General features: G+C 45.3%; 1 protein-coding gene across 2 annotated transcripts in view; it reads right to left on the reverse strand.

Moving 5' to 3' along the window:
- LMO3 (LIM domain only 3) overlaps positions 1–3018 on the reverse strand; it is an 85142-nt gene extending 82124 nt beyond the window's left edge. Inside the window, exon 1 of one of the 2 annotated variants that reach the window (XM_069228481.1) lies at positions 2045–3018. The gene's annotated coding sequence lies outside the window, so the exon portion shown is untranslated. Of the gene's footprint in view, positions 1–476; positions 788–2044 lie in introns of those variants that run through there. The other variant, XM_069228482.1, reaches the window with a different exon arrangement.
- Between the last annotated feature and the right edge of the window lie 18789 nt (positions 3019–21807).

The following is a 21807-nucleotide window of genomic DNA, read 5'->3' on the forward strand; positions in this document are numbered from 1 at the left end:
GTCACATTGCTGTAATCAACACTTGCAGTCTAAGCCTTCAATTAATAAAAGCACGAGTTAAGGCGACGGTTCCCCCATGGTCACTTACATGAATGACCCCGAATTATCTTGGCACTCAGAGTCACTACAATCTAATAAACATCGATGCGGCTTCTTGTGGCTGTTAGCCCCACCATCGCCCTATTTCAGTCGCCTTTGCAGAGGTACACCTCAAGTCGCGACTTGACAAAAGTTGAATTGTTAAAAGAATAAGTACTCGCAAACCTTCAGTGACGCCCCTTCCCTTCACCCCTGCTAACCCTTGCCCCTAATAATCCCCCTCTCCCAGCCAGTGCCTGGCCAGAACAAGTAGCTCCTTCTCCCAGTACAGAAGAGACACTACCCACGGCTCGGGGACTATGAGAAGACGCGTCCACGGACTAGGGTATTTCTTCCCCTCCACGTCCCCTGAAATGGTAGCATCCGCGGACACTCACCTGATCAAGAGCATACAAGGTATGGCCAAGGAAGCAGGCTAACGAGTTGGCTCTGGGAGGAAGTGTCTGTCCATCAACGACGCCCTCTCTTCCCCTTCAGAAGACTCCCAATGGGATCCTTCACTCACACACCCGGAAGATGCCCATGGCTGTCTGCACAGACACTCACGAAAACACTCTACCAGAGCTCTCAAAAGGCAGAGGAAGGAACCACTCTGTGCGCGCGCGAGGAAAGTGAGAAACAACAGCAAAACAAATGGTACAGCTAATGAGGACAATTAAATTAATTATGTGCAAGGAGATGAGATTGCAGCCCCCCACCCAATCTACTACTCCTCGTTGGCAACTGCTGCTCGCTATTTCATGGCAACTGATTGCCGCATCTATGCAAATCTTTGTTTAAATCATTTAACTAATTACATGACGGGATTGTTCCTCTGTCTAAGGTGACTTAATTCGCTGTAATAAGCCTCCCACTTGGAGTGTGGCGATAATACGATTTCTGATGTCAACAACCAACGCCACACATTAAATGGGTTCATCTCTCCCAGTCCTAAGTGCTTCGCGCCCTCAAAGCGACCCATCCAATCACAGCTGCGTTACTTTACAAAAGAGGCGCCTGAAGAAAACTTTGAGAATCAGTCAAACGTCGTGCGTAAGAGGGAATACTAGAATCAATAGTTAACATTCAGCTCCACGCCATTCGTTTCCCTTTAAAATGCAATGATAATTAGATGGGTCATAAAATGCTCTTCTTTTCATTATGACTGATGAAATGCATTAAAGCTGACAGGGTATTACCTGGCAGTAATTAGGTTTTGTCATGAATTAAATTATTTGAAAGCAGGTTATCTCCCCAATCATGCAATTTACAGAGAGTCTTTTTTAATCTCTGCTACGAGGGTGAGGGGAAAAACTATTTCCCCATTCTCTTCATAATCAGGCATTAGTCACAGCATGGAAGGAAGAAAATAAACTAAAAAGATGGGTGCAGACGAAGAAACGGGCCGAATTCTTAATGCTCTGATGTGGTCAGTAGGAGTGACTAGCGACAATGAAATATAAGAGATCTCGTGAGCACGAGATGGAATGTAATCATCTCATGCTTACACTTGGCAAACAAACAAAAAACACACTATTAACCCACAGTAACCCCCAATTTCCCCCATCCAGGGCTTCACGCAATCCTATCTCAATTCCAAAAAAGATTAACCTTGAATTAAAAAAAAACAAAAAACACACACATACGTTCTGAGTTTCGCACGCAGTTACTCTAAATGGCGCTTTGACAAGCAGTGTCAGTTCCTTCCAGACTGGTCTTTAACGACTTAATTACTGTTCTCCAGAAAACCAGAACTACCCCTCGCAGACAATTACCATAAAGCGTCCTGTGAATAGCGCCTTTCATCCGGTGTCCACGGTCTCACGACACTCTGCACCTAACGGAAGGATCTGCTTCGCATTCTTTCCCGCTCCGCACACGTTATTTTGTAACTAGTATCATTACCCCACCGACAAAACACCAAACCTATACATTTTGGCATATGAGAGAAGATTTGAGACTTTACCTTTTAATAACAGAAGGTCTTTGCAAATGAAAGGAGAAGAACTCTCGAAAGGTCCGCCGCCTTGCCCTGGATGTCGACGACGCGTTCCGTCAGGAACTACAGGCGCACCTGGTCCCTCATAGGTTCCGGTCTTTCGGTTTCAATAAAGCGCGAAGGGCGAGGGAAACACGACGTGGGTTATGCGAAGTTAAGATGTGAAAGGGCTTCCCACGTTAGGGAGAGCCGTCGCCCCCTCTCTTTAATGAAAAAACCGCAGCCGCACTGATAAAACGATCACCTGTGTCTCCCTTTCCGTTTACCCCCTCACTGTTCCTTGCTTTGCTCCCTTCACCAACTACGCGCCAGACCTGAGTGGGCCAGCTCCCTCCTCCACTATTTAAACACCTCACCGGGTCCCTAGTTAGCGGCTTCCTTCAGCTCATCCAAGAAGCTGACAAGTACTGTTAGAGGAGGCTGTACATGTTGCTCTAATGGACCTCATTACGTTCTACTTACAGATGTTCTCTTAACATAATTGATCTGCGGTGAGTTGAGAGGACTGCAACTTATTCCCTAGCCCCCAATTATGGTTGGGTAATTAGATCCCCAACCTCCAATTTTTCACATTCACCCTTCTAACATTCCAAAATATCAAAGTATCTCTTTCTCACAAAAGCTCCCCCGCCCCCCTCGCCGGACTCCACTCCACTCTCGGTATTGACAGTTGGATCTGCTAACCTTTGTAGTGACGCCAGTTTTAATGGCGCGCGCGCAGCCCATTGACAGAGCTCCAGTTTTTCCCTTTTTCTTTTTTAAACCTCGGAAACAAAAGGGTGGAAAAAACTAACTTGTATAGTTTGTACTTTTGATAAAAGGTTGCAGTGATGAGCTCTGGCAGTCGAGTTTCTTTCTCTAATGTCGTTTTATCTGTATTAATTCCTCAGATGAGAACTTTAAGGAAGAAGTGAAGGAAGAGACGCAAAGGCTCTGAAACGGTGAGGAGGAAAAAGAAGAAAAAAAAACACACACAGCACACCTGGGACAGATGAAGCCAAACCAGTGCTTTTATAATGCCAATCAGCAGAGCTGTTATCATCCCTCTAATTAGGAAAGCAGCCTAAAACAGAGAGCACTTGGGGAAATGGTAATGTTATGGTTTTGCACTTAAAAGAGGAGACATTTCCTGCACTGTACGGATCCGGGATTGGGGCTGACACGTCCTTTAACTAATAGGCAGGATTCTCTGTATGTGTGCGCCTCTGCATGTTTTAGCTCATGAAAGTGGACACGGGGTCTGTGCAGGAGGCACAGAAGCTTCACTAGTTGAAGGGGAAGCGGGTTTGTACTTCTCTCGCCTCCCCTGAGGGCCCGCGCTCCATTGTTCACCGTTCCCGCTGAGAGGAAACTATACAACGTCAACGCGGCATGCACTGAGGCCCTACTTTGCAGCGTAACTTTGACACACGTTCCAGCAGCACTTTAGCAAGTTTGCTACTTGCACAAGTCTTCAATCACAATATAATTATATTGGTATTTATATAGCGCTTTCTACATCCATTGTGAGGCCTATAGCAGTTTTCCGGTTGCCCGGTTGAATTATTTATGCAGCGCATCATATGCCTGGTGACACTCTGAAGTGCTCTGATTTATATGTGATTCCTGTGCGCCCTTCTGAGTGCATGTCTGAAAGGGTGTTCTTTGTAGTCCGGTCTAAATAAGACGTTTGGTGAAGTTTGTGGTGTACTTTATACGAATATTACAAAACACTAAGTTGTTCCGCCACCAAATAGACTATATAAGGTAATAAAACTCCGAGGTGACTTACAACAACCATATCACGTGGAGCGGGCAGTACTTTGTTCTTTAAAATACTTGGCGACACTATCACCCTTCCCACAAACCACTTAACTCCTTGGTGCCTAGACGATTCATAAGAAAGAGAGAGCATGTTTGCAAACATGAAGGATAGGAATAGAATATCTAGTACAAACTTCAAGACATCCAAAAACCTGTTAGATATTTGTTGCAAAAGGATATTAGAATTGATAGAATAGAAGTAATTTTTTTTGGGGGGAAAAAGCACTGTAGTTCAGAATCTATAGAAATATGCAGAACAATTCTAACTTTTCTATAATTACTTTAGAAGCTCAGACAAACATGTTGCCATACTTTTCCCCTTTCTGGTTATGGGCAGGGGGCGTGCACCAAAGCATAGCCGCCGCACAAAAAAAATTGAAAATCACACTCACCCGAGGGGTGAGCCGTTTGTTTGAAGGAGGTGTGGTGGGGGCTCCTAGGCGACCGGCAGGGGCAGCCAGAACTGGCTTAAAAGGGGACTCATGTCCCTCGAGGGTCAGGTTGTTTACTTGACCCTGGCTGCCCCTGATGATCAGTGCACACTTCCAGAGGGCTGGAGGAATTCTTTCCTGCCCACCCATCACCAAAGAATAGCAGGAGTAGAAAGACCTTGGGAGGGAATGAGTAATGTTTGGGCACAAAGCAGGTGAATAACCTTGGCATCAAGAATACTAGTGCAGGTGAACTGAAGACGGTATCAGAAGCTTTTTGGCTCAAACCAGGGTGGCGGTGCTGTGGGTATAGGAAAGGGGCTCGTGACAACCGCTACAGCAAATGTCCATTTCTCCCTCCATGGTACTCCATTACATGGCCCTGGAATTTTCAAATTTAGGGGGATGGAGACTGTGCCTGGGGACCAAGGTATGGCCCGGTTGCCCAGGACCATCCCCATCTGGTGCTGGGGGGATCCGTTGCTTAGGGTTGGCTCTGGCATGGTTGGATTGGGGGACGGTTTTCATGCTGGCCCACGCCCCTTCTATCTTGAGGGGTAAGGTGAGTCTTGCCTTGTGAAGCGTAATTGGTTTTGGGGGGAACACGGCCCCCCGTCTACAGTCTATGCCCAAGGTGCCTGGTGGGTGGACAACCATGACTCCTTTTAAAAGAACCGAATCTATGACTTGAGATGCATATTGTAAATACATTTTGAAATTTAAGGATGAAAGAAAATACAGTAAATATGATGACGTTTTTATGTCGTGCTCATGTGGTTGTGAATAAATACGGCCTGAGAAGTTTATATATTTTCTATCGCAGGAAGGTTTCAGTCTGCTTAGTTTACTGTAAAAATTTAGTATGCTCCTCCAAGAAGAGGATCATAGATGGGAACCAGTGTGAACTATTTGGTTGGAGGTATCGATACGGTCCCCCACCTGTCACCATACAGATAGAATAGAGAAGAAGAAACAAGAGCAGGATTTCATTTTCATTTTTATTCTTTAAACATTTGTTTTAATTATGCTCCCTGACCTGGCTTGCCCCTTGGCTGTTGGCTCTGGCAACAGGCATTGTGATTCCAGAACTCAAGAAGTATTTAGTTATTAATACGTTATTACAGTTTAGTGGCTACTTCATTTCTTTATAATCAGCTACTCACTGCATCACAAGTCACTGATTACAAATAAATAAGTCAAAAGGGTTTTAATACAGGGACTTTAGAATCCCATGTATTGTAAGTATACTAATGAGATGGAGCCCGCCTGCAACACAGGATCTCTACTGCTGTATTTAGAAGACTTAACTTGCATCAAAACTCTCCTTGCTCTATTGAGGTTGGGTTTGACTGTTAGCTATCCATTCATGCCTTCAGAATAATATCATTGACTCTATCTGTTAAAATATGTTCTATGTATTTATATGGTGTGCAGCCTTCCACTGGTAACGAATTGCAACACCTATCAGGTGTAGAACCCTCATCTCCTAGTTTTGTGGACTCCATTGCCGACCAGTGTCAGATGTTTCTGGTTTGTGGCAAGTAGCATGTAGGGTGAACATATTTGATGTTTTCTTCTTAATATATAGGTGCATTATACGTTTGTCATTTCTTGTGGCTAGATGCCCAGCTTAGGTGCTTAAATGAAAACTGGGTTAGTTGTCTTGCACAATACTTGATAAGTTTGCAAGTGTGTGAATGAACTAGAAGTATTGGTGGTGCTACAAAGTACTGATATCCATCTGTTGGCTTCTCTTGACATTGCTGAATGAGTGCAGTGAGTTGTGGGTAGATGTGTACTGTTATATGATGGTAATTGTGATGACAAGGGCATCTCAGTACGTATGGTAAGGACTGTGGCAAGAAGGAAGAGGCATCATTCAGACATTGCATCCATGTCTGTGTGAAAGATCGTTTCGTCACCCATTTCACTTACCTGAAGCCTTCCTGGCAGCTCCCATGAAGGTCCCTGAGGAACGCTAGTGGCACCTAACAGAAAAGACGCAAACACTGCATTAGGAGAGGGGAGAGTCTAACAGGCCAAGCACAAAAGCCACGTAAACTGGCAAAGGACTTGTGAAGGGGTCAGGGTAATGTGTCCTTGGAGTATGGTTCTGTCTATAGTCAAGCTAGAACAGACTCAGTTAGGTCTGTTTCTTTTTATTTCTGTTGCTTGCACAGTTTTTGTCTCTTTTCCCAAAGTATACAGTTATGGTACCTGTTGTTTACCTCTCTCTAGTGATTCTAATTCTCTTGCTTTCTCCTTTTATTCCTTTAGGACAGATACCAGAGATCCCTCAAGGCATCTTTCCATCAAGAGGCGTTGGAGAAAGAAATCAATACAGGACCGCTAGTATGTCTTTATGCTGAGAGTTTTTTTTTTAAGTCAAGTGAAGGAGTGAGGGAATATCAGAGTGGATGCCTTTCTACATATGCCATTGTCACCAGTTCTGAATCAAGTGCCAGGTTCCCCATTGTTAAAAGTGTTACCCAGTGGCTACCTTGCAGTAAGACTGCTGTGCTACCAAGTATCACCACATTTTATCATGTTCCACTCGCACCTTCTTCCTTCCCCTATCCACAGTGCCAGCGTATGCAAGCCTGTACCTTGGATAGCCACATTCCTCCAGAAACGTGGCTGGGTGCCTGGGTCTCTGGCTGACCCCTGGGTGTTAGGTGTTAGTGACCTTGCCGGTCCATGTCTCTCCTTCTCCTAGGTCTGTTTCTTGCTGTGTCACCTCCTCTCAATCAATCTGATGAGCATCTTCTCCTTTTCCCGCTCCTTTAGCATCTTCCTCCTTCTATGCTTCGGTCACGTCTTCCTTTTTCTCAGTCACGCTGAACTGCTTCCTGAACCACATTCTCCCCCTATGAGCAGGTGTTCTCTTGATGGTGGGATCAGACCATGAAGTCAGCGGAGCACGGGAAAGGAAATCCGCAGTTGTCTGACACCGACCAGGTAGATGGATAGCCTGGAACGAAAACGTTTGTGGAGCTGAAAAACAGCGTAACACCCTGGCATTAGTGTCCTTATGTCTCGCCAGCCATGTGAGTGGAGCATGATCAGTGAGTAATGTGAAGAATGCCCCAAAAGGTAATATTGCAGCGTTTTAATGGCCTATTTGATTCACAAGCAATCCTTCTCTTTTGTGGGGTAGCAACCCTCATGGGGCAAAAGTTTCTGGCTAATAAAAATCACAAGATGAAGATGGCTGGAAGAGTCAGCCTGATACAAAATGGCTCCTAATCCCTGATTAGAAGCATCAGTCTGAAGTCTTTTAAAACCTGGACATATCAATACCTGATTTTAACAAAAGACAGTCTTAAGCCAGTCAAAACTGTCACATTGTCAGAGAGTCAGGTTGTCTATTTTGTTGGGTTGAGTGTACTTTAAGAGATCTGTCAAAGGTACAGCACTTTCTGAAAAATTCAGTATAATCCATCAATAGTAACCCAACAAACCTAAAAAGGCTCTAATCTCCTTTTTGGTGGTGGGGTAGGAATGATCTCTAATGGCCATTCCTTTGTCTACCTGGGGGATTATTCTCTTTTTTTATATGTGGTACCCCAAATACTTGATAGAATCCATAGCTAGATTGTGTTTTTCCGGATTTGCTGTGAGACCAGCATTCGGAAGGGTTGAGAGTACTGCCTCTAAATGCTTGTCCCAAGTCACGCTATAAATGACAAAATCATCTCAGCAGGCAGCTGCATGTTGCTGGTGTGGCCTTAACAGGGTGTTCACCAACATTTGAAAGGAGTCTGAATGGCAATACTTTGAGTTGGTAAAGACTGAAGGGTGTAGAAAAAGCATTTTTTTTTCATTGCCAGTGGGGTGCTAGGTATTTGCCAATAGCCTGTCTTTTGTAAATAGTGACATGTGGACAGGTCTCTGCCCTTCCTCCCCCTCATCTTCTCATTTTTGTAAGAGATTGATATGGTATATCTGGCCCTTCTCTGGGGCATAGATAGATGGTAGGTCACAGGCATGATTTGTGCAATTATTGGGAAGGGCCATTGTGCGAGCAATTTGTTGTCTGATGATGGGAATAAAGGCAGGACTTTGTCTCCGACCTGTAGATGCCTTAACTTACTGACCTGGTCTGTTTTTCCTGTGATCTTCCCATATGAGTATTAAAATCCTCCCATAGGATATGTATACTTTCTTTCAGCTCCCCGATATAAACAAGTAGTCCCTTTCCTTGATCCTACTCAGCCTCCCATTGCTCAGCCACTGTGTCTAGGAGAGTACTAGGCTGCCTCCCAAACGCTAGCTCAAAAGGACTGTTTCCTGTGGTGGATTCTGTATGGGACCATGTGGCGTACAAGACCAAGGGCAGTTGTCTGTCCCAGTCCAGACCTGAGTCCGAGATTAGTTTTTTCAGTATTGTCTTAATGGTTTTACTGTACCTTTCCACTAGACCGTCCGTTTCAGGATGATATACAGAGGTTTGTGATCTGTTTTAACCTTAACAGTTTACATATGAGGGCTATGAGTCAGGACATGAAAGGAGTGCCCTGGTCTGTAAGGAGTTCCTTAGGGAACCCTACCCTAGAAAAGAAATTGATCATGGCCCAGGTGACTGTTTTAGTTGTCTACTGGTATCCTTGAGTCAATGCTATCAAGGGTTCAACCAGATCCATTCCCACCCTGGAAAATGGTATGTCTATAATAGGTAAGGGTCTCAGAGGTGCTTAGACCATATGTGGGGGGTTGACCAGTTGGTACCGGGAACAAGCAGCACAAAATCTGCGTATGTCGGAGAATACACCTGGCCAATAAAACCATTGTGACAAATATTCTTTGGTTTTCTCCCTCCTATAGTGTCCTCCTCCAGCCTGACTGTGTGCTGAATGGAGTACTTGTTATCTAAATGGTCGGGGTACTAGGCGTTGGGTGTGTCCCTCATCTCTTTTTTTACATTTCTACACCACAAGCCCTTTTTTATACTAAAGAAATTTCCTACCCATCCATTTCCATCCATTACAGCACCGGCCCATGCCTGTTGCAGAGTGGGGTCTTCTCTTTAGGCGGCCCGGAAACTACCAGGTTCTTGGTCTATGCCAGTGGCTGGGGAAGAAACAGGGGGTGGATTAGTCTCATCATCTACAACATATTCCCTATTGTGTTTGTGTTTTTCTCTACGGGTCTTTTATCCTTACTCCCACTTATCATTTCAGTTTGGAAGGGTGCTTCTCTTAGCCTGTCCTGGTGGCTCTCTGCCTGCCCAGCTGCATCCAATAGAAGAGGGAACTGAGCATAGTCGGTGCCAATGATCATCTCTTCCACTAAGTTTGTTATACCCCCTATCTTTGTTTTCATTCTGCCCCTTCCAATTGATTGTTACTTCTGCCACAAGGTACATTGTGCTTTTCCCATGTTATGATTGACATTTCTCCTTCCTGCCATTGTTGGGTTAGTACTCTTTTTGAGATGATCATGGAGTGTCTGCACACCGAGTCAACTAACATAGACATAATGTGTGTATTGCCCTCCATTTTTTTTTTTAATGTACCTAGGTTTACTGCCTCGCACCCATAGGGTTCTACCTCATGAATATCCCACCTCCATGGGTTCTGGAGTTAGTGCCTTTTGGGGACAATTTATTGCTATGTGACCCCACTCGGTACAGTGAAAGCATTGGGTTCCCTGACTGTAATCTTTTCCGGGTTATCTAGGTATCGGGTGCACTTCTGGGGGTACCTTTGGGGTAGGTTTTGGGACTGGTGCACTTTTCCAACCTGGGGTCATAAGGGAGGGTCCCCGGGGATGGGCCAGTCTAAAGTTGGGTGACCTGTGGAAGGCACAGGCTATGTCAATAGCTACTGAGACAGTGACATTGGGGTTTTGTCTGCTCCAGTTCCTGGTGGGAACTGGCAGGAGCTCTAGGAACTGTTTGAGCAGAACTTCATTCACTATTTCTCCTTTGTGGATTCCATGGGTTTCAACCACTTCATTCCTAAATCTTGGATGTGATGGAACAGGACTCTAGTATTGTCTTCGTAATTGCATTTCTCTTTTCTAAATTTGGTGTGGTAGTGTTCACTGTCATAACCTAGATGTTGTAATATTGCCCTTTGTACTTCAGTATCTGGAGTAGTTCCAGCTGGGTTGGCTGCCTGATAGGCCACTTGGAGTTTCCTCATTAAAGGTGGGACTAAATACTGACTCCAGCATTCCTGATGCCAGGCGGTGGCAGTGGATAACCTCTTAAAGCTGGTAAAGAAGGCATTTGGGTCCTCTCCAGACTGATTCTTTTGTAGCATTGAATTCAACACATTGGGATGGCCCTTGGCACTAGCAGTGGTCTCTGTTAATTTCTGTATAGCAGCCTCATGTACTAGTTGATTATCAGCAAGGGCCACAGCTTGGAACTTAAGTGCAGTCTGGAGGTTTTCTTCGTCTTGTTGAGCAGCTTTAGCTTGTTCTTCCACAACCAATTGCAGGTGCCTTTGGCCCTCAACTAACTGTTTGATCATATCATCTAGGGTCACGGTTGGTTCCATCCCTATACCCAGTCGCTTCCTTAGTATCCCACTTCTGACACCAGTGTGATGGGGGTTGGGGTAAGGTGTTCCTGAAGTATGGATCTGTCTATATTCAAGGTAGGACAGACTCAGGTAAGACTCAGTTAGTTTCTTTTTATTTCTGTTGCTTGCTTGCAGTGTTGTCTATTCCTAAAGTATACAGTTATGGTATCTGTTGTTTGCTGCTCTCTATGGTTTCTAAGTCTCTTCCCCTTTCCTTTTCTTCCTTTAGGACCAATACCATGAATCCCTCATGGTATCTTTCCATCAGGAGGCCTTGGAAAAGAAAACAATATAGGATCGCTGGTAAGCCTTTATGCTGAGAGTTTTTTAATGCCAAGGGAAGGGGTGGGAGTGAGGGACAGAATATCATAGTAGGAGCCTTTTCATGCACGTGGTGTCACCAGTTCAGAATCAAGTGCTGGGTTCCACATCATTAAAAGTGTTGCAGAGTGACTACCGTGCAGTAAAGACTGCTGTGCTACCTGGTATTGCCACCTTTTATCCCTTCCCACTCACCCCGTCTTCCCTCCACCACCCACAGTGCCTGCATATGCAGGCCCGTACCTTGGATAGCCACGTTCCTCCAGGACCGTGGTAGGGCAGCCGGGTCTCTGGATTGCCTCCAGGTGGCAGACGTTAGTGACCTTGCCGGACCGCGTCTCTCCTTCTCCCAATGTCTGCTTCTTGCCACATCACCTCTGGCTCCTCCCCATCATTCTAATGAGCGTCTCCTCCTGTTCTTGTTGCTCTTATCTTCCTCATTTTCTGCTTCAATTGCATCTTCCTCTTCTTCTGTAGTGCTGAACCGCTTCCTGAATAACTCTCTCCCCCTATCAGTGGCTGCTCTCTCGATGGTGGGTGTGGCCTGAAAACTAGTGTGTGTGCTACAAATCTTCTCTGTCGTGCCCCTGGGGCACTCCCTTTGAGGATCTTCAGCCTCTCCGTGTCACCGATGTTCTTCCATCCTGGAGCCTCCCTGCTACAGGACTACCTCTTATAGCAGAGCGAGGGAGGGGCCAAGGCATAGAAAAGGATGCTGAGCAAGGAAGAAGTGGTCTCAGGAAAGATGCCAACTCGGATGAGGGAAGAGATGCCAATTTGGAGGATGGGCAAGATGTCGAGACGGAGGAGAACCACGACGACTTCTCAAAGGCAGTGGAAAAGGGCAAAGACTCAACTGCAGAGTTGTTCCACAAGGAGAGGAAGGTGACGCAAGTAGCAGACATCTCAGAGGATATAGAGGAAGAGAACCACGAGAGCTGGATGAAGGAGTGATGGTCACCACCAGCCCATAAGGAGACACCTGACACAACTCTGAGTGTTGTGCCTACAGAGGTAAGTGAACAAAAGGAGGATGGGCACCAGCCCTCAAGGGGGACAGACGCCATCACTCACAAGAGGTGGGGGCTATCCAAAAGGGAAGGGAAGAGGACAGGAAGCACCTTACAAAAGGGGGAAGACCACTGAAAGATACATAGTTTGTTACCAGGCCCAGGAGAGGCTAAGAACACACACTCAGAGGTGACGATATCTGGGCACAGGTGGCTGGAAAACCAAATTTAAACACCAAGGAGCGGAAAATCGTAACATATGGTCTACAAATTATGTTGGAGACAACCCAGAAAGCTGACGGAGGGTTCCCCCTGTCTTTTTCATTAGATGTACTGCTGATGGGATCACACTGGATTTGCAAAAAAGGAATTACATTAATAAGGGAAGCACAGCTCTCCTCATAGTAGGATAGTACTCCATACCGCCTTTCTAAATCACTTACCTGAGTCTTTGCCTGTTTCTTGAGGGGCGCTGGTGGCAGCTATCACCAAGGTCCTGGAGAGGAGAAGAGGAGAAAGGCTATTATCCTGTGATGTAATTCACAAGGAGATACTATTCAGGAGAATTAATGACTGCAAAACCATGGTTTTGAGATCTCGGCACATCCCTAACTATCTTTGTCTTGCGTAACACTAATAAAACCCATCATAGGCAAACTGGACAAGCCTCCCAAGCCTTATTTGCAATGGTCCCTCCGCAAAGTGGTGACAGAGGAAATTGAGGCATTTGAGGCTAAGTTGACAGAGGGCTAGCAATACCTACAGAAGCCATTTGAGAAATTCATGATACTAGCAACAGAAGAACAGGAGTATTTCCGGAAGGCTATCCAGAATCAAGCCAAACAAATGGGCAAGGTGCTTCAAACCCTGGATGCCACAGTTGGCAGATTGGCAGATGTGGTGGGTCAACGACCCTCAGTAGTCCTAAAAAGTATGTGGAAGGGTAAGTTCCTGAGATCTTTTTTAATATTTTTGAGCATTTAGCTCAATCTGCTGCCTGATTGGGAGATTGCTGGTGACAGGATAGATGGTTGAAACCGAAAATGACTGCCAAAGAAGAAATGTTAGAGAAGGTCACTCTTGAGCAATTTGTATCATTATCACTTCCTCCAGTGCAAAAATGAATGAAACAACATACCCAGTTAACCTTGGAAACCATGGAGGAAATAGCAGATGCCTACAATCGAACCTAGAAACCCAGAGGAGTAAGAGATGATAGGGTTCAAGGAGGAGGGTGTGTGGTCCTAAAAATCCCTTGACACTTATAGGGGCTGAGAAAGCCTAACTCTGTTCCTCTGGGCCCAGGAATAGGTAAGATACACGTTTCCCCTGGCCCTTAATGCTTTGATTGTGGGGGAATAGGCCATATAGATTGATAATGCCCTCAGAAAGAAAAAACCATGGGGATTGACTATCTAAACCTATATCGTATGCTAACCAAGACCATCAAACACCATACCATTGCTTCCTGAAAGTAAATAGAAGCCTGATGTATGCTCTGCTAGATACAGGATGTTGACAGAGGATGATGAGACCACAGGTCTTCCACGGAGAAACTCCTGAACAAGCAGGTGCAGTGACTAGCCAGTGTGTGCATGGAGATCAAAAAAAGATATATCCAGCGGTGAAGGTGGGTATAGAACACAAAGATGAGAAACCAGTACCTCCTTAGGTGAGGTTGATCCCAAAAACTACCTTAACCCCCTGTTACACCTGTGAGCCTAGGATGATCTCCCCCTCCCAATGGTTTACCCCCTTCCCTCATGTTTTTGCTGATTCCTTTTGTTGGCCTTAGGATTCTGTGTATATTTTACCACTGTTGACCAATGCTAAAGTGCATGAGCTTCTTCCCTTAACATGGTAACATAGGTGTATACACAACGGACATATTTAATTTACTTGTAAGTCCCTTGTGAAGTGGAAGACCATATGCCCAGGGCCTGTTATATAACTAGTGAGCCTGCAACACTGATTGTGCCACCTAATTAAGAAGCCCTTTAAACATGTCTCAGGCCTTCCACTGCAGATCCTGTGTGTGCTGTTTGACTACCACTTTGACTTGGCATTAAATACCCCTTGCCAAGCCTTAAACTCTCGTTATTGCATGTAAGCAGGGCCACTGGAATTATGTCGCAGGAGAGGATCAAATTATGCGGCAGAGTTCAATAAATTATGTGTCAAGAAAAGGCAAATTATGCAGCTTATTGCGGCACAATTTGCAATAGCATAATTTCATCCCTTTTAAGCTTGGTAACACTGCCTGGGCATTGGTTGCACCTCATTAGTACCAGTTTAATACCAAAATATAACAATAAGCAACAGGAAGGTGATGAGTCCACCTATACAAATGGCCTTACATGACGTATTTTTAGTAACTTTTGAATCGTGTGAGCTAGAAACAAATAGTTTTTTGGGTAAAATCTGCAGAATATATGGCAGAAGATGGATTGTGTGGCATATCTATAACTATGCGAAAATCACAGCAGCCGCACAATCTCATAATTCCAGTGGCCTTGCATGTAAGTCACTCCTAAGGAAGGCACTAGGTAGCCCGTAGGGCAGAGTGCTATGTAACTCAAAGGTAGAACATATATTTTGAAGTTTTACATGTCCTGGTAGTGAAAAACTCCCCAAGTCATTCTTCACTACCGTAACACATAGGTTAACACTGAGAATTCCTTATTCCACCTTTAAGCTGCAATTTCTGATTGACAAGGAATAGCTATGTCATTTAATTGAAATGGTAATGATAAATCCTTTTTACAGACCAAGTGGGATTTAACATTACTATTTTATAAATGCCACTTTTAGAAAGTGAGCCTTTCTCTCATTTTACAGCTCTAGGTGTCTACCGCCTGTCTCCAATGCACGTCTGGGCTGGGCGACAGCTACACTTTGTGAATTGCCTCTAGACAGCTACAAACACAGGAACGTTAGGTGTGTCTGAGCACTCATCTGCATTCTTATGACCCTTGCTGGGCAGGAAGGTCAGGAGGGGCTGACACATCTGAATAGGCAGGAGCTGCCCCCACACAAAGGGCTGATTACCCCCTACTGATAGTCTGGAGCCAAGGGTCGGAAAAAAGGACCTCTGTACACTTCAAGGACCCTTGTTCGAAGTCACCCCTACTTCAAAAGCACAACTGGATATAAGTTCTGGGTCTCTGACCCCACCAAATCAGACACATCTATGCCTACAACTGAACTTTATCAGAAGAACGGATGTGCTGAATCAATGACTGTTGCTCTGCTGACCTGGAAAGGCTGCTTTTCTGCGGTTTTGTTAAGAAAATAATCTATTTTTCTAAACCTGTGTGTTTTTTTTTTTTTTTTAGGTGTTTTCATTTTGTTACTGTGTGTGTCACATAAATACTTTACACATTGTCTCTTTAGATTAACTTGACTTCTCTGTGCCAAGCTACAAGAGGGCGAGCACAGGTAATCTCTGAATGTGCATGTCACTTACCCTGACTAGTATTGTGGTTCCTGCTTGTACATGGTGCATGCTCTGACAAATGGAAACCCACTTTCTACCAACCCCTCATCATAGGGACAGAGTATCCCAAGCCAGAGTCATTGGTCAAAGGTTCCATGTCAGAGGAGGACTCTTGGTGGAAGGAAGCCCCTTTTCTGGGATTAGAAGATAATGAAAACTCTCCAACCTATAAAAATGCAAGAAACAGAGAAGAGAGGAAAAACATGGAATTCAGATAACCTTGCCTGCTTATAAAGAGTAGAAAATCTGGGAGTTGGATATGAGTTTTAAAGCTATACAGAGGTAAGACCCCCCTGTTCCATGAGGCCTAGAATAGAGCCAAAGAAGAGGAAGACCTCCAGATGGTAGGTTCACAGTTTGTTCAAGCAGGAAGGGTTGTTATATCGAAGGGGTGGGGGCACCTCATACAGCTGCTTGTTCCAGAACCTTTTAGGGATAAAGTTTTTCTTTACTCAGTAATTTGTTAGGGGGCAATGTGGACCAGAAAAGACAAAGAAGAGTATCTCAGAGACATTTTATTGGCCGATATTTATGGGCTGATAAAGTGTTCCGGAGAACACCATTTGCCAGCAAAATAGAAAGTACTGCCCTCCAAGGGCTCCTTTATACCTGCTCCCTATTATAGATGAACCCTTCTCTGGGGGGATGGATATTATGGGGCCCCTCATTTACTCTTGAAGTGGTTATCTCTTTGTCCTAGTCATGATACACTGTTCAACGTAATATCCTGAAGGGATCCCACTTCAACAACCTAAGATCACCCATATAGCCAGAGCCATGATAGATATTTTCAAGAGTAGCATTCCCTCGGGAGATACTTACTGAGCAGGGGAGTCCTGAGCTTATGAATGAGGTATCCTAAGTTTACAAACAGGTGTGAGAATATTTGGGAATACACCAGATAAGAACAACTGCGTACCATCCCCAAACTGACAAGCTAGTCGAAGAATATAATGCCACCTTGATAAATACTCAAAACATCTCCTAGAGTTAAAAACCAGAAAATGGGAGCAAACGTTGAAGGTGCGTTTGTTTGCCATATGTTGTAAAGAACAGAGTATCACAGGGCTTTCACCTTTTGAATTGTTGCTTGTTCGGAAGCCACATGCATTACTAGAAACAGATTGGGAAGGCAGGGAAAAAGAAGAAAGAGGAATCCAAAACTCTCCTGGAAAATGCCAGTGACCTATAAATTTTTTTAAATGAAATTCGAGAAATAATAAAAAGAAATTTAGAACAAGATCAGCATACTCAGAAGGAACAGTATGATAAAAAATTCAAACTCAAAATGTTTGCGGTGCAAGACTTTATGCTTCTGTTATTGCCTACCTCTGACCACAAGATGTTGAGGCAATGGCATGGCCCCTGAAGGGTGATAGAACAAGTGTTTCCCGGTATCCTACAAACTAGAGATTAATACTGCAAAGAAATAATCTCAGATTCACACTGTGAATCTGCTTAAAAAATTAGAGGGGCCTCTTCCGGTTCTCCATATTGAAAATGAGGTGTTCAGTGAGCAGGACCTGCCATGTATAAACCCAAGATTGGAAACTCAGAAGAGACCAGAGTTGGGAAGCAGCTAGAGTTATGTACAGGTGTTTTCCCCACAGCTCCCTGGTTTTTACAAGTAAGACAGCATTCTGTTATCACAGAACTAGGGAAACAAGTGCAACTCAAACCCTATAGAATACCCGAAGCCTGGCATAATGCTACAGAAGAGGAAGTACAGAAGATGCTACAAATGGAGTTATTGAACATTCTGTGAGTGAATGTATTTCACCCATAATATTATTCCCAAAGCTGGGTGGCACTATCTGTTTCTGCATAAACGTACGATAATTCAATACTATCTAAAAGTTTGATACCTACCTGCTTCCACGTATAGACAAAATTATTAAAATGCTTGGACAAGCACAATATATTAGTACTTTGGTTTTATGTAAAGGATTCTGGCAAATACTTCTGAATCCAAGAGATAAGAGAAGACCGCCTTTTCCCCCCAGGGTGGACTTTATCAATTCACAGTCTTACCATTTGGGTTACTTGAAGTGCCAGCCAAGTTCCAAAGGATGATGAACACGATACTGAGGCCCATGGGACCTATGCAGCTGCATAAATAGATGAAATAATCATTAACAGTCCTTCATGGAGGGTAGATATGGAACATTTACAGGCCATCCTACAAGCTTTACAGCAAGTGAGGCTTAAGGTTAACCCTATAAACAGCCATTTAGCTGCTAAAGAAGTTAGATATTTGGGTTCCTTGCTGGGAAAAGGACTGATTCAATCATAAGCAAAGAAAGTGTCAGCCTTCCTACAAGTTCCCTTTTCGAAAACAAAAAAATATTTGTGAGCATTTTTCGGGATGGTGGGATACTATGGAAGGTTTATTCCGAGATGTTCCTACTAGGCCGTGCTATTGACTGACCTGTTAAAAAACAACAGAGAAGCTGACAAGGAATTAAAAAATCTGCAACCTAGTATGTTGAACATTTTTATAACATTGCAGAACATCCTAATCTAAGTTGCAGAAACAGAGGGAAACCAAAAGGACAGCTCAGAGGCATTGGAAAGGACGACTCAACCACAGGGAGATACCATGAAGTGAGGAAGGCAACTCGAGTAGCAGATATCCCAGAGGAGATAGAGGAAGAGGACGGCGAGAGGTGGACAAAGGAGTGGTAGCAACCTGCCCATGCAGAGACACTTACCATAACTCTGGAGTGTTGTAGTTCGAGCTGTAAGTGAACAGGGGGAGGACAGGTGCCAGCATTCATGTTGGACGGGCACCCTCACTCATGAGAGGCATGCACCATCTGAAAGGGAGGTCAGGGAACACCTTACAAAAGGAGGAGCATGGGGAGTACTGCTGAAGGGCATGTTAGTTGCTATCAGGCCCAGGAGAAGCTAAGAACACTGAGGTGAAAATAACCAGGCACATGTGTATCTAGAGTACCTAGAAAATTGAAATTAAACCCCAAGGAGCAGAAAATAGGAACATAGGGCCAGCAAGGTATGCCTGAGACACCTAAAAAAACCTAACAGATGGTTCCTCCTGTCGTGGCACAATATGTAGTGGTGATGGGATATATTTGATTGTCAAAAAGAGTCATACTTAGGATTGGGATAAGGGAAGCACAGATCGCATCATAGCAGTTTAGTACTCCCTACAGACTTTATGACCACTTTCCTGAGTTGTCTTCTATTTTTTGAGGGGTGCGGGTGGCAGCCCTCACCCAGGACATGGAGAGGAGAAAAGGGGAACGGCAATCACTCAGCGACATCACCCACAAGGAAAGACTATACAGCAAAAGTATGAACTGCAAAAAACCTGGTTATGAGATATGGCAACATCACTATATACAATTTTCTTGAGTAACACTAATAAAAGTCATCATATGCAAACTGGACAAGCCTCACAAGCCTTATTTCCAAACTTCCCTCCACCATCTGTCTTTCACACTCTCCTCCATATGTTTAAGGGTTTCCAAACACATATTCAGCTTTTTCCTTGGAAGTTACAGAAAAAGCTACACAGCATTCATGTAAAGCTGGGCAGTACACATTATAAATTTTATTCAGTCAAAAAGAGCTGACCAAGTCACTAAAGAGAAGCACAAAGAACCTCATCACCAAAACAAGCTTTCCACTAACCCCTTGTACCCTAACAGGATGTCACACTTCCCTGCAAGCGTCAAATGGATGAATCCTTCTAACATATAACTTGGGTGCTGCCATGACCTTAGAATAATAATGTAAGGCACTTTTATGAGGACGTTGGCCACAGGAGTAATTGGCATTATCCATATGTTTATATTGAATGTGAGAGGCTTTCTGGTCCTGAAATAAAGAAAACAAAAAGAGGTTATCTGTTGACTGTACAGTTGTCAGACCCTGTTAGAGGGGCCACGTGGCAGACCGGCAATACTGGGCCCCAACTGTGGTGTTTGAGGTGTTTTGCTACTGGTGTCCTGGTGCCTATCCTAGTATGCCTTTAAAAACTAGTCCAAGTACATCCCTTTTCAAATTTAACACTCGGGGTACCTGGCAGAGTATTTGCAGGTTTCTCAGGGAGATAGTGTTCAGGGGGTGGGGGCAAAAACTCAACAATCAACCAACAGACACTCAGGGGGTCACTACAACCCTGGCGGACGGTGTTAAAGCCGCGGTAATACCGCAAACAGGCCGGCGGAATAAAAAAGGGAATTATGACCGTGGTGGAAACTGCCAACAAAGACAGCCACTTTAACACTCCGACCGCCACGGCGGTACAGACAAGCAGCGCGGCGGTCACCGCCAACAGACAGGCGGAAGACAAAGTACCGCCCACAGTATTACAATCCGCCAATCCGCCACCTTTTCCGGGGCGGATTCACTGTGGATAAAAACACAGCGGAAACAGCTTTTGCAATGGGAAAAGGCTCACCTTAACACACTCAACGAGGAAGGAGGACACCATGGAGCCCAAACTACAAATACTCCCTGCCCTTGTCTTCCTGCTCGTCTACAAACACCAGCAACGGCGGCGCCGAAGACAACAGTGAGTACTGCACCTACGACATAGGGGAGGGGGGAGGCAAAAGTCAGGGGGACACACACGCAAAACCCCCACCCCCACCCTCGCACACTACAACACACACACCAATGCATTTCCAAACATCACAGTAACAACCCACAACCCCCCTGAAAGAATGCAAAGACAAAAGGAAATCAGTTCAAACATTGTAATGTATCAAAATACAGTTACCAAATATATACAGATATATATATACACAATCAAAATATTATACATTACGAGAAGTAGTGCAGGTATGCACATATCAATGTCCGTGCACCACTGGGCCAAAATGCATGGGCGAGGCCCACTCTAGATGCCTGTCCACAAACGGAGAGAACACTGCAGGGGCATCAGATAGAAATAAAACAGGCACCTCAGGGGGAAGGGGAAGGGGAAGGGGGGGACCTCAGCCGGATTACAGCACCATGCCAGATCCACGACGGGGCTCCATGCCCATTGATGTATCCTGGGGAGTGCAAAGCCACAGTCTCACAAGTCTCTACAGTGGGTGGTTTGCCCACTGTACCATCCTGGGGAGTGCAAAGCCACAGTCTCTCAAGTCTCTACAGTGGGTGGGTTGCCCACTGCACCATCCTGGGGAGTGCAAAGCCACAGTCTCTCAAGTCTCTACAGTGGGTGGTTTGCCCACTGTACCATCCTGGGGAGTGCAAAGCCACAGTCTCTCAAGTCTCTACAGTGGGTGGTTTGCCCACTGTACCATCCTGGGGAGTGCAAAGCCACAGTCTCACAAGTCTCTACAGTGGGTGGTTTGCCCACTGCTGTATCCTGGGGAGTGCAAAGCCACAGTCTCTCAAGTCTCTAAAGTGGGTGGTTTGCCCACTGCTGTATCCTGGGGAGTACAAAGCCACAGTGTCTCAAGTGGATAACAGTCTCCACTGGTTCAGGAGGGGGACTGGTGCCCAGAGTGCTTCATCCTGTTAAGGACAGACGGAGTGGATGCATGTCTCCACTGGTTCTGGAGGGGGACTGGTGCCCAGACTGCATCAGGCAGCCCGTGACGGTTCCTGTTCCGTCACTGTCCCAGCTGCACATGGGATAACGATGCTTGATGTGGCGGTTTTTTCCCTGTCCAGCGGTGCTTTGGCATGTCGGTCTTTGCCCTGTTGAGTGGTGCTTTGCCCTGTTCAGCGGTGCTTTGGCATGTCGGTCTTTGCCCTGTTCAGCGGTGCTTTGCCCTGTTCAGCGGTGCTTTGCCATGGCGGTCTCTGACCTGTTCAGCGTTGCTTTGCCCTGTTCAGCGGTCTTCACCATGGCGGTCTTTTCCCTGTTCAGCGGTGCTTTGCCATGGCGGTCTCTGACCTGTTCAGCGGTGCTTTGCCCTGTTCAGCGGTCTTCACCATGGCGGTCTTTTCCCTGTTCAGCGGTGCTTTACCATGGCGGTCTCTGACCTGTTCAGCGGTGCTTTGCCCTGTTCAGCGGTCTTCACCATGGCGGTCTTTTCCCTGTTCAGCGGTGCTTTGCCATGGCGGTCTCTGACCTGTTCAGCGGTGCTTTGCCCTGTTCAGCGGTCTTCACCATGGCGGTCTTTTCCCTGTTCAGCGGTGCTTTGCCATGGCGGTC

The sequence above is a fragment of the Pleurodeles waltl genome, chromosome 4_1, assembly GCF_031143425.1.
Source record: "Pleurodeles waltl isolate 20211129_DDA chromosome 4_1, aPleWal1.hap1.20221129, whole genome shotgun sequence".
NCBI lineage: Eukaryota > Metazoa > Chordata > Amphibia > Caudata > Salamandridae > Pleurodeles > Pleurodeles waltl.